The sequence below is a fragment of the Xenopus laevis genome, chromosome 4S, assembly GCF_017654675.1.
Source record: "Xenopus laevis strain J_2021 chromosome 4S, Xenopus_laevis_v10.1, whole genome shotgun sequence".
Classification (NCBI taxonomy): domain Eukaryota; kingdom Metazoa; phylum Chordata; class Amphibia; order Anura; family Pipidae; genus Xenopus; species Xenopus laevis.
In genome coordinates this window covers 82,652,381-82,669,338 of record NC_054378.1, presented here as the reverse complement: position 1 = coordinate 82,669,338, position 16,958 = coordinate 82,652,381, and positions in this window count along the sequence as shown.

Here is a 16,958-nt window from a genome sequence, read left to right as displayed (position 1 = left end):
TGACGTTTTTCAAGCAGCAATAATATATTCCGTATCCACTGCTGTAGTGTATATGTTGACCTTGCAGGCATTGTTTGCCCAGTGTGTTCTTCAAACAACTGCCGCCTAGCTGTGTGAGCTTGTTCACATTCTGTCTAAATATCAATAATAATACCGTCTCCAGAAACACCACCTGAGTGACGTTTTTCAAGCAGCAATAATATATTCCGTATCCACTGCTGTAGTGTATACGTTGACCTTGCAGGCATTGTTTGCCCAGTGTGTTCTTCAAACAACTGCCGCCTAGCTGTGTGAGCTTTTTCACATTCTGTCTAAATATCAATAATAATACCGTCTCCAGAAACACCACCTGAGTTGTTGTTGTTGTTTTAAAAAAAATGCCAGGCAAAGGCAGGCCGCCACGCAGAGGCACTAGGGGCTGTGCTGCTATGCTATCCTGTGGCCCTAGGAAATTGCCCAGTTTTACAAAGGCAATTACCCTGAACTCCCAAAATGCTGAAGAGGTAGTTGACTGGCTTACACAGCACACCCCATCCTCTACCGTTTCTAACTTTGCCACAACATCCTCATCCTCCTCTGCTATGGGCACCCCACGTAACACTTCCTCCACCACCGGCGCCCCTTCTTCACTGGAGTCAGAGGAGTTATTTACACATGAGTTTCTTGAACTGAGTGATGCGCAACCATTATTGGCAGAAGAAGATGAAGGAGATGAGGACGTTACACCAGATATAATTCTGGCAGACAACACAACAGAGATGGACATAATGAGTGATGAGGAGGTCCCCGCTGCTGCTTCCTTCTGTGAGCTGTTAGAAGAAATTGATGCATCTGAGGAGAATGATGATGAGGAGATTGATGTTTTGTGGGTGCCCAGTAGAAGAGAGCAAGAGGAGGATAGTTCAGATGGAGAGACAGAGAGTCAGAGAGGCAGGAGGAGAATAAGACTTAGAAGAAGCAGGGAGGACAGCTCGCAGGGAACAGTAGGGCAACAACATGTATCGGCACCTGTGGTCAGCCGGCCAACGCACCCGCCATTGTCGCCAACTTCTACTGTTACCGCCAGATTGCCAGCTTCAAAAAGGTCAGCAGTGTGGGATTTTTTTAATGTGTGTGCCTCTGACAAAAGCGTTGTAATTTGCAATGAGTGCAGTCAGAAACTGAGTCTTGGGAAGCCCAACACCCACATAGGTACAACTTCTATGCGAAGGCACATGAACGGCAAGCACAAAGCACTATGGGAGCAACACCTCAAAGGCAGCAGACAAACTAAAAGCCACCCTCCTTCTGGTCCAGCATCTTACTGCTCTACCTCTGCTGTCCTTGACCCGTCTGAACCACCCTCCACTCCGCCTTCCACCTTGACCACCAGTTCCCAGTCATCTGCCCCCAGCCAAGTTTCTGTGAGGGCCATGTTTGAGCGTAAGAAGCTAATGTCTGCGAGTCACCCCCTTGCCCGGCGTCTGACAGCTGGCTTGTCTGCACTCTTAGCCCGCCAGCTTTTACCATACCAGCTGGTGGACTCTGAGGCCTTCCGCAAATTTGTAGCAATTGGGACACCGCAGTGGAAGGTACCCAGCCGCAATTTTTTCTCCAAGAAGGGAATACCACACCTGTACCACCATGTGCAGAGCCAAGTCACCGCATCTCTGTCACTTAGTGTTGGGGCAAAGGTCCATATGACTACTGACGCATGGTCCTCCAAGCATGGTCAGGGCAGGTATGTCACCTACACTGCCCACTGGGTGAACTTGGTTATGGCTGGGAAGTAGAGATGTTGCGAACTGTTCGCCGGCGAACTTGTTCGCGCGAACATCGGGTGTTCGCGCTCGCCGGAAGTTCGCGAACGTCGCGCGACGTTCGCCATTTTGGGTTCGCCATTGTTTTGCCCTCTCACCCCAGACCAGCAGGTACATGGCAGCCAATCAGGAAGCTCTCCCCTGGACCACTCCCCTTCCCTATAAAAACCGAAGCCCTGCAGCGTTTTTTCACTCTGCCTGTGTGTGCTGAAGAGATAGTGTAGGGAGAGAGCTGCTGCCTGTTAGTGATTTCAGGGACAGTTGAAAGTTTGCTGGCTAGTAATCGTTTTGATACTGCTCTGTTATTGGAGGGACAGAAGTCTGCAGGGGTTTGAGGGACATTTAAGCTTAGGTAGCTTTGCTGGCTAGTAATCTACCTTCTACTGCAGTGCTCTGTATGTAGCTGCAGTGGGCAGCTGTCCTGCTTCTGATCTCATCTGCTGACTGCTGCAATAACAGTAGTCCTTGTAAGGACTGCTTTTATTTATTTTTTTGTTGTTTTACTACTACTACTACTACTACTATAAGAGCCCAGTGCTATTAGTCTAGCAGTGTTGGGGAGTGGGACTGGTGTGCTAATCTGCTGCTCCTAGTAGTTCAGCAGCACCAACTTTAATTTTTTTTTTTTAATATTCATTTTTTTTTTATTTTACTTATTTTACACGCTGTAGTAGTGTATAAGTTGACCTTTTAGGCATTATTTGCCCTGTAGGCATTATTTGCACACTGTTTTCTTCAACCCGCCATCTAGCTGTGTGACCGTGTTCACATTCTGTCTAAATATCCATAATATTACCGTCTCCAGAAAAAACACCGGAGTGACTTTTTTCAAGCAGCCATAATATATTTTACGTAATCCGTATCCACCGCTGTAGTAGTGTATACGTTGACCTTGTAGGCATTATTTGCACAGTGTTTTCTTCAACCCGCCATCTAGCTGTGTGAGCTTGTTCACATTTTGTCTAAATATTGATAATATTATCGTCTCTAGAAAAACCACTTGAGTTACTTTTTTTCAAGCAGCATTCATATATTTTACGTAATCCGTATCCACCGCTGTAGTAGTGTATACGTTGACCTTGTAGGCATTATTTGCACACTGTTTTCTTCAACCCGCCATCTAGCTGTGTGACCTTGTTCACATTCTGTCTAAATATCCATAATATTACCGTCTCCAGAAAAAACACCGGAGTGACTTTTTTCAAGCAGCCATAATATATTTTACGTAATCCGTATCCACCGCTGTAGTAGTGTATACGTTGACCTTGTAGGCATTATTTGCACACTGTTTTCTTCAACCCGCCATCTAGCTGTGTGAGCTTGTTCACATTCTGTCTAAATATCCATAATATTACCGTCTCCAGAAAAAACACCGGAGTGACTTTTTTCAAGCAGCCATAATATATTTTACGTAATCCGTATCCACCGCTGTAGTAGTGTATACGTTGACCTTGTAGGCATTATTTGCACACTGTTTTCTTCAACCCGCCATCTAGCTGTGTGACCTTGTTCACATTCTGTCTAAATATCCATAATATTACCGTCTCCAGAAAAAACACCGGAGTGACTTTTTTCAAGCAGCCATAATATATTTTACGTAATCCGTATCCACCGCTGTAGTAGTGTATACGTTGACCTTGTAGGCATTATTTGCACACTGTTTTCTTCAACCCGCCATCTAGCTGTGTGACCTTGTTCACATTCTGTCTAAATATCCATAATATTACCGTCTCCAGAAAAAACACCGGAGTGACTTTTTCAAGCAGCCATAATATATTTTACGTAATCCGTATCCACCGCTGTAGTAGTGTATACGTTGACCTTGTAGGCATTATTTGCACACTGTTTTCTTCAACCCGCCATCTAGCTGTGTGAGCTTGTTCACATTTTGTCTAAATATTGATAATATTATCGTCTCTAGAAAAACCACTTGAGTTACTTTTTTTCAAGCAGCATTCATATATTTTACGTAATCCGTATCCACCGCTGTAGTAGTGTATACGTTGACCTTGTAGGCATTATTTGCACACTGTTTTCTTCAACCCGCCATCTAGCTGTGTGAGCTTGTTCACATTTTGTCTAAATATTGATAATATTATCGTCTCTAGAAAAACCACTTGAGTTACTTTTTTTCAAGCAGCATTCATATATTTTACGTAATCCGTATCCACCGCTGTAGTAGTGTATACGTTGACCTTGTAGGCATTATTTGCACACTGTTTTCTTCAACCCGCCATCTAGCTGTGTGACCTTGTTCACATTTTGTCTAAATATTGATAATATTATCGTCTCTAGAAAAACCACTTGAGTTACTTTTTTTCAAGCAGCATTCATATATTTTACGTAATCCGTATCCACCGCTGTAGTAGTGTATACGTTGACCTTGTAGGCATTATTTGCACACTGTTTTCTTCAACCCGCCATCTAGCTGTGTGACCTTGTTCACATTTTGTCTAAATATTGATAATATTATCGTCTCTAGAAAAACCACTTGAGTTACTTTTTTTCAAGCAGCATTCATATATTTTACGTAATCCGTATCCACCGCTGTAGTAGTGTATACGTTGACCTTGTAGGCATTATTTGCACACTGTTTTCTTCAACCCGCCATCTAGCTGTGTGTATTATCGTTTCCAGAAAAACCAACTGAGTTTTTGTTGTTGTTGTTGTTTTTTTAAAAATAATGCCAGGCAAAGGCAGGCCGCCACGCAGAGGCCGTGCTAGGGGCCGTGCTGCTATGCAATCCTGTGGCCCTAGCAAATTGCCCAGTTTTAAAAAGCCAATGACCCTGAACTCCCAAAATGCTGAAGAGGTAGTTGACTGGCTTACACAGCACACCCCATCCTCTACCGTTTCTAACTTTACCACAACATCCTCCTCATCCTCCACTGCTATGGCCACCCCACGTAACACTTCCTCCACCACCGGTGCCCCTTCTTCACTGGGGTCAGAGGAGTTATTTTCCCATGAGTTTCTTGAACTGAGTAATGCGCAACCATTATTGCCAGAAGAAGATGAAGGAGATGAGGACCTTACACCAGATTTAATTCTGGCAGAGAACACGATAGAGATGGACATAATGAGTGATGAGGAGGAGGTCCCCGCTGCTGCTTCCTTCTGTGATGTGTCAGAAGAAATTGATGCATCTGAGGAGAATGATGATGAGGAGATTGATGTTTTGTGGGTGCCTAGTAGAAGAGAGCAAGAGGAGGGTAGTTCAGATGGAGAGACGGAGAGTCAGAGAGGCAGTAGGAGAATAAGACTTAGAAGAAGCAGGGAGGACAGCCCGCAGGGATCAGTAGGGCAACAACATGTATCGGCACCTGTGTTCAGCCGGCCAACGCACCCGCCATTGCCGCCAATGCCGCCAACTTCTACTGTTACCGCCAGATCGCACACTTCCAAAAAGTCAGCAGTGTGGGATTTTTTTAATGTGTGTGCCTCTGACAAAAGCATTGTAATTTGCAATGAGTGCAGTCAGAAACTGAGCCTTGGTAAGCCCAACAGCCACATAGGTACAACTTCTATGCGAAGGCACATGAGCGGCAAGCACAAAGCACTTTGGGAGCAACACCTCAAAGGCAACAGGCAAACTAAAAGCCACACTCCTTCTGGTCCAGCATCTTACTGCTCTACCTCTGCTCTCCTTGACCCGTCTGAACCACCCTCCACTCCGCCTTCCACCTTGACCACCTGTTCCCATTCCCAGTCATCTGCCACCAGCCAAGTTTCTGTGAAGGCCATGTTTGAGCGTAAGAAGCCAATGTCTGACTGTCACCCCCTTGCCCGGCGTCTGACAGCTGGCTTGTCTGCACTCTTAGCCCGCCAGCTTTTACCATACCAGCTGGTGGACTCTGAGGCCTTCCGCAAATTTGTAGCAATTGGGACACCGCAGTGGAAGGTACCCAGCCGCAATTTTTTTTCTAAAAAGGGAATACCACACCTGTACCAACATGTGCAGAGCCAAGTTACCGCATCTCTGTCACTTAGTGTTGGGCCAAAGGTCCATATGACTACTGACGCATGGTCCTCCAAGCATGGTCAGGGCAGGTATGTCACCTACACTGCCCACTGGGTGAATTTGGTAATGGCTGGGAAGCAGGGAATGGGTAGCTCAACAACAACAGTGGAGTTGGTGTCACCGCCACGGATTGCACGCGGTTCTGCCACCACCTCTACTCCTCCATCGCTCTCTACCTCGTCTTCTTCTTCTTCTTACTCTGCTGCTGGGTCCTCCTTCTCCTCCTCCACACCTGTGCACCCCCAGCTCCCCCTAGGCTATTCGACGTGCCAGGTACGCCGTTGTCACGCTGTCTTGGGGATGACGTGCCTGGAAAGCAAAAACCATACCGGATCTGTACTCCTGTCATCTCTGCAGTCACAGGCCGATCGGTGGCTGACCCCACACCAACTGCAGATCGGAAAAGTGGTGTGTGACAATGGAAGCAATCTATTGGCAGCGTTGAGACTAGGCAATTTAACACATGTGCCCTGCATGGCACATGTGTTAAATTTAATAGTCCAACGTTTTGTCTCCAAGTACCCAGGATTCCAGGACGTTCTCACCCAGTCCAGAAAGGTGTCGGCCCATTTCAGACGTTCCTACACAGCCATGGCACGCCTTGCTGACATTCAGCAGCGCTACAACATGCCAGTCAGGCGTTTGATTTCTGACAGCCAGACTCGCTGGAATTCAACGCTCCTTATGTTGGAACGTCTGCTGCAACAACAAAGGGCCGTCAACGAGTACCTTTTTGAACTGGGTGGTAGGACTGGATCTGCACAGCTGGGGATTTTTTTCCCCCGTTACTGGGTGCTTATGCGCGATGCCTGCAGGCTCATGCGACCTTTTGAAGAGGTGACAAATATGGTCAGTCGCACCGAAGGCACCATCAGCGACCTAATACCCTTCGCTTTCTTCCTGGAGCGTGCCGTGCGACGAGTGACAGATGAGGCTGTAGACCAGCGTGACGAGGAGCTGGAAGCGCACGATTTCTGGTCGGAATCACCAGAACGAACCCAGGCACCTGCTGCAACGCAGGGAGAGGTGCCAGAAGTGGAGTCAGAGGAGGAAGGTGGCTTTGTGGAGGAGGAGGAGGAGGACCAACAGGAGCAGGCTTCCCAGGGGGCTAGTGGTGACCTTTTGGGGACCCCTGGTCTTGTACGTGGCTGGGGGGAGGAGACCGTGGATGATGCAGTCCTTGATAATGAGGAAGCGGAGATGGATAGCTCTGCATCCAACCTTGTGAGAATGGGGTCTTTCATGCTGTCATGCCTGTTGAAGGACCCCCGTATCAAGAGGCTTAAGGAGAAGGACCTGTACTGGGTCGCAACGCTACTAGACCCTCGGTACAAGCATAAAGTGTCAGAAATGTTACCAACATACCACAAGTCCGAAAAGATGCGGCATTTACAAACCAGCCTGCAAAACATGTTGTACAATGCTTTTAAGGGTGATGTCACTTCAGGAACTCATCAACATTCCAGGGGCAGAGGTGCCAGTAATCCTGCCACGAGCACACCTGCAAGGACAAAGCCCTTTGGCCAGTCTGTAACGTCAGACATGCAAATGTTTTTCTGTCCAAGGCAGCGCCACAACCCTTCTGGATCCACCCTCAAAGAACGCCTCGACCGGCAGGTAGCGGACTACCTGGCATTAACTGCAGATATCGACACTCTGAGGAGCGATGAACCCCTGGACTACTGGGTGCGCAGGCTTGATCTGTGGCCAGAGCTGTCACAATTTGCCATGAACCTCTTGTCTTGCCCAGCCTCAAGTGTGCTCTCAGAAAGGACCTTCAGTGCAGCAGGAGGGATTGTAACTGAGAAGAGAACTCGCCTAGGTCACAAAAGTGTCGATTACCTGACCTTTATTAAAATGAATGAGGGGTGGATCTCGGAGGGTTACTGCACGCCGGAAGACTTGTTCTGACTTCTATGCAGCTGTCCTTCTCTTCAAGCCTCATGACTCCACACACAGCTGTCCTTTAGCGTCCTCCTCCTCCCTCCGCCACCGTTACAAACTAGGGTGCAAACCCTACTGGTTTAATTTTTTCTGGCCTCTGTGCTTCAGTGGCTGCAACCAAAAAAACTGGGCAAACAATGTCTACAAGGTCAACGTATGGCAAAAAATGACTATTTTCAGCATTTATATGGCATATTTTTTCTGGCAACTGTGCTTCAGTGGCTGCGTCCAAAAAAATGCATATTTTCTGCATTTATATGGCATAATTTTTCTGGCCTCTGTGCTTCAGTGGCTGCAACCAAAAAAATGCATATTTTCAGCATTTATATGGCATAATTTTTCTGGCCTCTGTGCTTCAGTGGCTGCAACCAAAAAAATTTATATTTTCAGCATTTATATGGCATAATTTTTCTGGCAACTGTGCTTCAGTGGCTGCGACCAAAAAAATGCATATTTTCAGCATTTATATGGCATAATTTTTCTGGCCTCTGTGCTTCAGTGGCTGCAACCAAAAAAATTTATATTTTCAGCATTTATATGGCATAATTTTTCTGGCAACTGTGCTTCAGTGGCTGCGACCAAAAAAATGCATATTTTCTGCATTTATATGGCATAATTTTTCTGGCCTCTGTGCTTCAGTGGCTGCAACCAAAAAAATTTATATTTTCAGCATTTATATGGCATAATTTTCAGGCCTCTGTGCTTCAGTGGCTGCAACCAAAAAAATGCATATTTTCAGCATTTATATGGCATAATTTTTCTGGCAACTGTGCTTCAGTGGCTGCGACCAAAAAAATGACTATTTTCAGCATTTATATGGCATATTTTTTCTGGCCTCTGTGCTTCAGTGGCTGCGGCCAAAAAAACTGGGCAAACAATGCCTACAAGGTCAACGACGTTGACCTTGTAGGCATTGTTTGCCCAGTTTTTTTGGCCGCAGCCACTGAAGCACAGAGGCCAGAAAAAATATGCCATATAAATGCTGAAAATAGTAATTTTTTGCCATACGTTGACTCAACGTATATGGCAAAAAATGACTATTTTCAGCATTTATATGGCATATTTTTTCTGGCAACTGTGCTTCAGTGGCTGCGACCAAAAAAACTGGGCAAACAATGCCTACAAGGTCAACGTATGGCAAAAAATGACTATTTTCAGCATTTATATGGCATATTTTTTCTGGCAACTGTGCTTCAGTGGCTGCAACCAAAAAAACTGGGCAAACAATGTCTACAAGGTCAACGTATGGCGAAAAATGACTATTTTCAGCATTTATATGGCATATTTTTTATGGCAACTGTGCTTCAGTGGCTGCGTCCAAAAAAACTGGGCAAACAATGCCTACAAGGTCAACGTATGGCAGTTGTTTAAAGAGAACAGTAGATTACTAGCCAGCAAAGCTACCTAAGCTAAAATGTCCCTCAAATCCCTGCAGACTTCTGTCCCTCCAATACAGAGCAGTATCAAGCAGATTACTAGCCAGCAAACTTACTATCATCTGTCCCTGAAATCACTAACAGCTCTCCCCCTACACTATCTCTTCCAAGCACACACAGGCAGATTTTTCAGATACATTTTTGCCCTTGATCCCCCTCTGGCATGCCACTGTCCAGGTCGTTGCACCCTTTAAACAACTTTAAAATCATTTTTCTGGCCAGAAATGTCTTTTCTAGATGTTAAAGTTCGCCTTCCCATTGAAGTCTATGGGGTTCGCGAACCGTTCGCGAACCGCTCGCGTTTTTGCGCAAGTTCGCGAATATGTTCGCGAACTTTTTTTCCGACGTTCGCTACATCCCTACTGGGAAGCAGGGAATGCGTGGCTCAACAACAACAGTGGAGTTGGTGTCACCGCCATGGATTGCACGCGGTTCTGCCACCACCTCTACTCCTCCTTCGCTCTCTACCTCGTCTTCTTTCTCTGCTTCCTCCTCCTCTGCTGCTGGGTCCTCCTCCTCCACACCTGTGCACCCCCAGCTCCCCCTAGGCTATTCGACGTGCCAGGTACGCCGTTGTCATGCTGTCTTGGGGATGACGTGCCTGGAAAGCAGAAACCATACCGGATCTGTACTCCTGTCATCTCTGCAGTCACAGGCCGATCAGTGGCTGACTCCACACCAACTGAAGATCGGAAAAGTGGTGTGTGACAATGGAAGCAATCTGTTGGCAGCACTGAGACTGGGCAATTTAACACATGTGCCCTGCATGGCACATGTTCTGAATTTAATAGTCCAACGTTTTGTCTCGAAGTACCCAGGATTCCAGGACATTCTCAGGCAGTCCAGGAAGGTGTCGGCCCATTTCAGACGTTCCTACACAGCCATGGCACGCCTTGTTGACATTCAGCAGCGGTACAACATGCCAGTCAGGCGTTTAATTTGCGACAGCCAGACTCGCTGGAATTCAACGCTCCTCATGTTTGAACGTCTGCTGCAACAACAAAGAGCCGTCAATGAATACCTGTTTGAACTGGGTGGTAGGACTGGATCTACAGAGCTGGGGATTTTTTTCCCCCGTTACTGGGTGCTTATGCGCGATGCCTGCAGGCTCATGCGCCCTTTTGAAGAGGTTACAAACATGGTCAGTCGCACCGAAGGCACCATCAGCGACCTAATACCCTTTGCTTTCTTCCTGGAGTGTGCCGTGCGACGAGTGACAGATGAGGCTGTAGACCAGCGTGACGAGGAGCAGGAAGCGCACGATTTCTGGTCAGAATCACCAGAACGAGCCCAGGCACCTGCTGCAACGCAGGGAGAGGTGTCAGAAGTGGAGTCAGAGGAGGAAGGTGGCTTTGTGGAGGAGGAGGACCAACAGGAGCAGTCTTCCCAGGGGGCTTGTGGTGACCTTTTGGGGACCCCTGGTCTTGTACGTGGCTGGGGGGAGGAGACCGTGGATGATATAGTCCTTGATAACGAGGAAGCGGAGATGGATACCTCTGCATCCAACCTTGTGAGAATGGGGTCTTTCATGCTGTCATGCCTGTTGAAGGACCCCCGTATCAAGAGGCTTAAGGAGAAGGACCTGTACTGGGTCGCAACGCTACTAGACCCTCGGTACAAGCATAAAGTGGCAGAAATGTTACCAACGTACCACAAGTCCGAAAGGATGCTGCATTTACAAACCAGCCTGCAAAACATGTTGTACAATGCTTTTAAGGGTGATGTCACTTCAGGAACTCATCAACATTCCAGGGGCAGAGGTGCCAGTAATCCTGCCACGAGCGCACCTGCAAGGACAATGCACTTTAGCCACTCTGTAACGTCAGACATGCAAAGGTTTTTCAGTCCAAGGCAGCACCAGAACCCTTCTGGATCCACCCTCAAAGAACGCCTCGACCGGCAGGTAGCGGACTACCTGGCATTAACTGCAGATATCGACACTCTGAGGAGCGATGAACCCCTGGACTACTGGGTGCGCAGGCTTGATCTGTGGCCAGAGCTGTCACAATTTGCCATGAACCTCTTGTCTTGCCCCGCCTCAAGTGTCCTCTCAGAAAGGACCTTCAGTGCAGCAGGAGGGATTGTAACTGAGAAGAGAACTCGCCTAGGTCACAAAAGTGTGGATTACCTGACCTTTATTAAAATGAACGAGGCATGGATCTCGGAGGGTTACTGCACGCCGGAAGACTTGTTCTGACTCCCCATGCAGCTGTCCTTCTCTGCACGCCTCATGACTCCACACACAGCTGTCCTTTAGCGTCCTCCTCCCTCCGCCACCGTTACAAACTAGGGTGCAAACCCTACTGGTTTCATTTTAATCAAAACTTTTTGGACAGGTAAATCCTGAGTTTTTCTGGCCTCTGTGCTTCAGTGGCTGCAACCAAAAAAATTCATATTTTCAGCATTTATATGGCATATTTTTTCTGGCCTCTGTGCTTCAGTGGCTGCGACAAAAAAATTCATATTTTCAGCATTTATATGGCATATTTTTTCTGGCCTCTGTGCTTCAGTGGCTGCGACAAAAAAAAATTCATATTTTCAGCATTTATATGGCATATTTTTTCTGGCCTCTGTGCTTCAGTGGCTGCGACAAAAAAAAATTCATATTTTCAGCATTTATGTTTTTTTTTTTTACATTTCTTTCTTTATTATTTTTTTTCCACACAAAAAAGAAAACAAAAACAAATTAGACAATGCACAAAAAAAAAAAGGGGGAAAGGGGTACAGAAAATAAATACAGGGGGGGGGGCATTGGGAGAGTGATGTATTAATCTTATATCCCACAATTCATAACCACTTCAACAGTTGTCCCATATTTATTCTCCCAACATAGTTTCTTTTGCTTACTGCTACTTTATTCCCCTCATATTTTTCCATTTTGGTCTAGTGAATCTTTGAATCTGTGCCATGGGGTCCAAATCTTCCAATAAGTTGCACTATTACTGTGGTATATATATGTTAACTCCTCTAGCTGTCTTATTTCTTCTACTGATCTCATCCATTCATTGAATGAAGGAGGTTCCTTGGATTTCCAATGTTTTGGGATTAAAGATTTGGCTACTTGGATAAGGTAAAAAGTAAGTATATCATCTAATATCTTGTGGTTCTCCAGATTTACATTTAGTAACAGTGTTACTTGATCTTCTATCTGTACATTGACTGATGTGATTATTTTTATGCTTTCTAAGATTTGTTCCCAGTAGTCCTTCAGTTTTGGGCAGGTTAACCACATATGTAGATGATTTCCCACTTTATCATTGCATCTCCAACACCCGTATTGCTTTTGCGGGTATATTTTATTTAGCCTTGCTGGGGTTAAATGCCACCTTGTAATTATTTTATAGATTGCTTCTTTCATTTTTGAAGCCCTAGCCTTTTTGTTTCCTTGCTTAAAAATATTCACCCACATTTGTTCTGGTATACTAACTCCCAGTTCTTTCTCCCAGGAGCGGCAGAACGATGGTAATTTATATTCACCTGAGTGGAGGAGAATATCGTATACCTTTGAGAGAGGTTTAATCAAGTCTGGGTCAGTTTCTATTATCTCTTCCCATTGTGTTAACGGTCTGTCCCAGTTTCTCTCTCTTTTCATATTGATAAAATAATATAATTGGTTGTATCCCCATATATCCCTAGGGTGTTTCCCCCACCTTTCTTGTAGTTCCTGTAGAGGTATAATCTTATCTCCTCTGATCAGGTCTCGAATTTTTGTGGGTTTTTCTTCCCATTTCTCCCACCTTTGATATGTTCCTCTTTCCAAGCTTGGGGGATAATTTGGGTTAAGCAACAATGGTTGTAGTACATAAGGAGCCTGGGTCAGATGCAAATCTATTTTAATCTTATGCCATACTTTAAGAGTGGTGTTTATTAAAGGGTGTTGTGTTATCATTTTGATCTTTCTCCACTTATCATCCCAAAGCGCATTTTCGATTGGGTAATCTCCCCATTCTTGTTCCATATAACTCCAATCTTTTTTCCCTTTTTTCGTCGTCCAATTTAATATTCTAACCAAATGTACAGCAATATAGTATAAATATGGGTCTGGAGCCGCCATCCCACCCTTCTCTTTGGGGTCCGTTAAGATTTTATAGCTAATTCTTGCTTTTTTCCCATTCCATATAAACCTTGTAATCAACGATTTTAGTTTTTAAAAAAATGTTTGCGGTAGGTCTATTGGTAAAACTTGGAATAAATATAATACTTTTGGTATTACAACCATCTTTATAGCTTGTAATCTTCCTGTCCACGACATTTTGATTTTTCCCCATTTATCTATTGTTTTTTGTAAAGAAGTTAACATAGGGATGTAATTATCTTGATAAGCCTTCTCCATGTCCCCACATATATTTACTCCTAAGTATTTGATGGTAGAAAGCGACCACTTAAATGGGAAGTTTTGTTTAATCTGCAGTGCGGTGTCCTCTTTCACATTTATGTTTACAATCTCAGATTTAGAGTAATTAATTTGAAAATTTGAAAATTCTCCAAATATCTTCAATAATCTTATCAAATTTGGTAGGGTAATTAGAGGGTTCGTTATATAAATCAGTAAGTCATCAGCAAACGCTGCAGTTTTATATTCTTTGCCCTTTATATTCACTCCCAAAATATCCTGATTGTTTCTTATATGTGAAAGCAATACCTCCATCACCATTAGAAACAGAGTAGGTGATAGAGGACATCCCTGTCTTGTTCCATTAAATATCTGGAATGACTCTGAAAGTGTTCCGTTTATTTTTATTTTAGCAGTCGGTCTATCGTATAAGGCCAATATTCTCTGTCTCATGTGCTCCCCAATTCCAAGATTAATCATTGTTTTCTCCAAGAATGTCCAAGATATTCTATCGAATGCTTTTTCAGCGTCTGTCGTGAGCAAGAGAGTTGGAATGTTAAATTTTTTTGTATACTGTATTATAGATATTGTTTTTGCTAAATTATCCTTTACTTCTCTTTTAGGTACAAAACCTGCTTGATCCTGATGGATTATTGATGGTAAGTATTGTTTCAGTCTATTTCCTAATATATTGGCGTATATTTTCATATCGTTATTTATTAAAGATATGGGTCTATAACTTGAACATAGTTGAGGGTCCTTATCTTGTTTTGGGATGATCGTGATATGTGCTTCCTGGGCCTGAGCGTGGAACCCCTTCTCATCAGATATATTATTAAAATATGATTGTAATAGAGGTATTAAATCAGTTTTGAATACCTTATAGAACCCAGCTATATACCCGTCTGGACCTGGGCTCTTTCCCGGGGGCAGGTTGTCAATTCCTTCTTCAATCTCTTTATGTGTAAAAGGCATTTCTATCTCAAGTGCCTGTTCTTCTGTAAGTGGTTTCAATTTAGCCTCTTTGATAAATGTTTCCATTCTTTCTAAGTTAGATAAAGGTTGATTATTCTTTTGTATTCTATATAATGTTTGATAGTAATCTTTAAATGATTCTGCTATTCCCTTAGTATCATGGTAAGTAATGTTCTTTGCATTTTTAATTGCTATTATATTATTATTAGACTGTGTTTCTTTTAATAATTTGGCGAAATGTTTATTACATTTATCCCCTAACTCATATATATTCTGTTTTGTTCTTAAATATGCCCTTTTAATTTTATGGTTTAAAAGGGCTTTAAGTTGGATGCGTTTATTTTCCAGAACTATTAGCGTCTTTTGTGCTACTGTTTCTTTATGGGTCTGTTCTAGTTGAGATATTTCTTGTACTAAGTTGTTAATCTCCTCTTCTCTCTTTTTTTTCAGTTTAGAGCCCAATGCTATTAGATAGCCTCTTAAGACACATTTTACAGTTTCCCATAAGGTTGACGGTGATATTTCAGGTGTTTTATTGTTTGATATAATTTGTTTAATCCATTTTTGTATCATATCCTTATTATCTGCTTTATGTAATAAAAATTCATTTAATCGCCAGTTAAATTCTGGTTTAATTACTCCTGGTATCGTGTATTCCATAATTACCGGTGCATGATCTGATATTAATGATGTAGCTATATCTGCTTTTTGGAATAAATGTGCCCATTGTTGTGATACCATTATATAATCTATTCGTGAATAAACCTGGTATTGCTTTGAATAATGTGAGTAGTCTTTTTTTTGTGGGTTCATTACACGCCATATATCCACTAAGTGAAGATCAGTTAATGATTTTTTTACTCGCTTAAGATTTTTATAAGATATACTAGTTTTACCAGAGGAGGAATCTATAAGCGGGTTCAGCATGATGTTGAAATCTCCCCCCAGAATGATTAATCCTTCACTATAGGATTCTAGCACCTGGAAAAAGTGTTGTAAATACGGTACCTGTTTATTATTGGGGACGTATACATTTGCCAATGTGCATACCTGATTGGCCAGCTTCCCTCTTACAATCACATACCTTCCTTCCGAGTCTATTTTATAATCTTTTAATTTAAATGGTAAATCTTTATGTATCAGGATCATTACTCCAGTTGCTTTCTTTTCTGGGTTGTTACTCATATACATTTGTGAATATGTCTTTAAATTTAGCACCGGTAGGTGGTTTTGTCTAAAATGTGTTTCTTGCAGCATTATTATTTTCGCTTTGTTGTTCTTACACTCATAAAATACCCTTGCTCTCTTAACAGGTTCGTTTATCCCATTCACATTAAATGAAAGGACAGTACATTCCATATTCTTAAACGTTACCATGATTTCTGTTAGTCCACATTATTGTCCTTGCATACCTGTTTAATACACGCTTTACCTTATTGTTGCCCAAGAAATTCTTATATGGGTTGAAGAAATGGAAAACAATTATGAACCTTAGAAATAGGAGCAGGAATAAATGAGGGAGGGAAAGGAAACAAGTCCCCAATATTTTTACATCAAAGACCACCATGCCCAAGGGGTTTATGACAAAAATACACAGCCAGTTGGTAAAGGGATAAAGAATTAAAAAAATAACAACAATCGAAAAAAAAAAAGAAACCCTTGTCTTACCCAATCTTTACATTCACCCTTCTCATAAACATATAATTTTCCACAAGGAAGATACAAGGGATACACCACATCACGGACTGCGAGAGGGATCCATTCCGTGACCACAAAAAACAAAACTTTCAAAAATATCAACAGTAAAAAAAAGAAAAAGTAAAGAAAAAAAACAGCAAAAAAAAAAAAAAAATGTCAGCCGTCTCCGCTTCTTAAGGGATCCACCCTGGATCTGAGAGGTGTTAACTACGGCTAAAGTGGTTTTACCACTTATTTGGGGGTATGGGTGTGGAGTTAACAACATGGCAAAAATATTCCAGGTCTTCTTGTGGGCAACTTCTAGTGCCACCCGACCCTTAACTTATCTTCTCAGTTATGCTTATTCACCTTTTTTTTTTATTATTATTATTTTTTTTTTTTCCCTCCTTTCTTTTCCCCTCCTTTCTCCACCTGAGCATTCAAATGCTTCCTTATAACAACAAAAATAATTTTTAGTGGTACAGAAATTTTGCTTAAACCAAAATAACACTTATACGTTACCCATCCTTGGGTTAATGTCCTCTTTTACAAACTTCTGCTGGGCCGGGTCCCCAAAGTCTCTTATTTTACTTATAATCCAATTTATATCATAGGATCTTTAGTCTCCTTTGCTTTTCCTTTCTTCGCACTTGTCTTTTTTGGTGCTCCGCTTTCTGACCACTCCTGTTCTTGATCCACCAATAAATCCGCTTTAATTCTATGCTCGTCTGGCAAGTCTGGTAACTCTATCAATGGTAGGTGTAGCTTCTTTA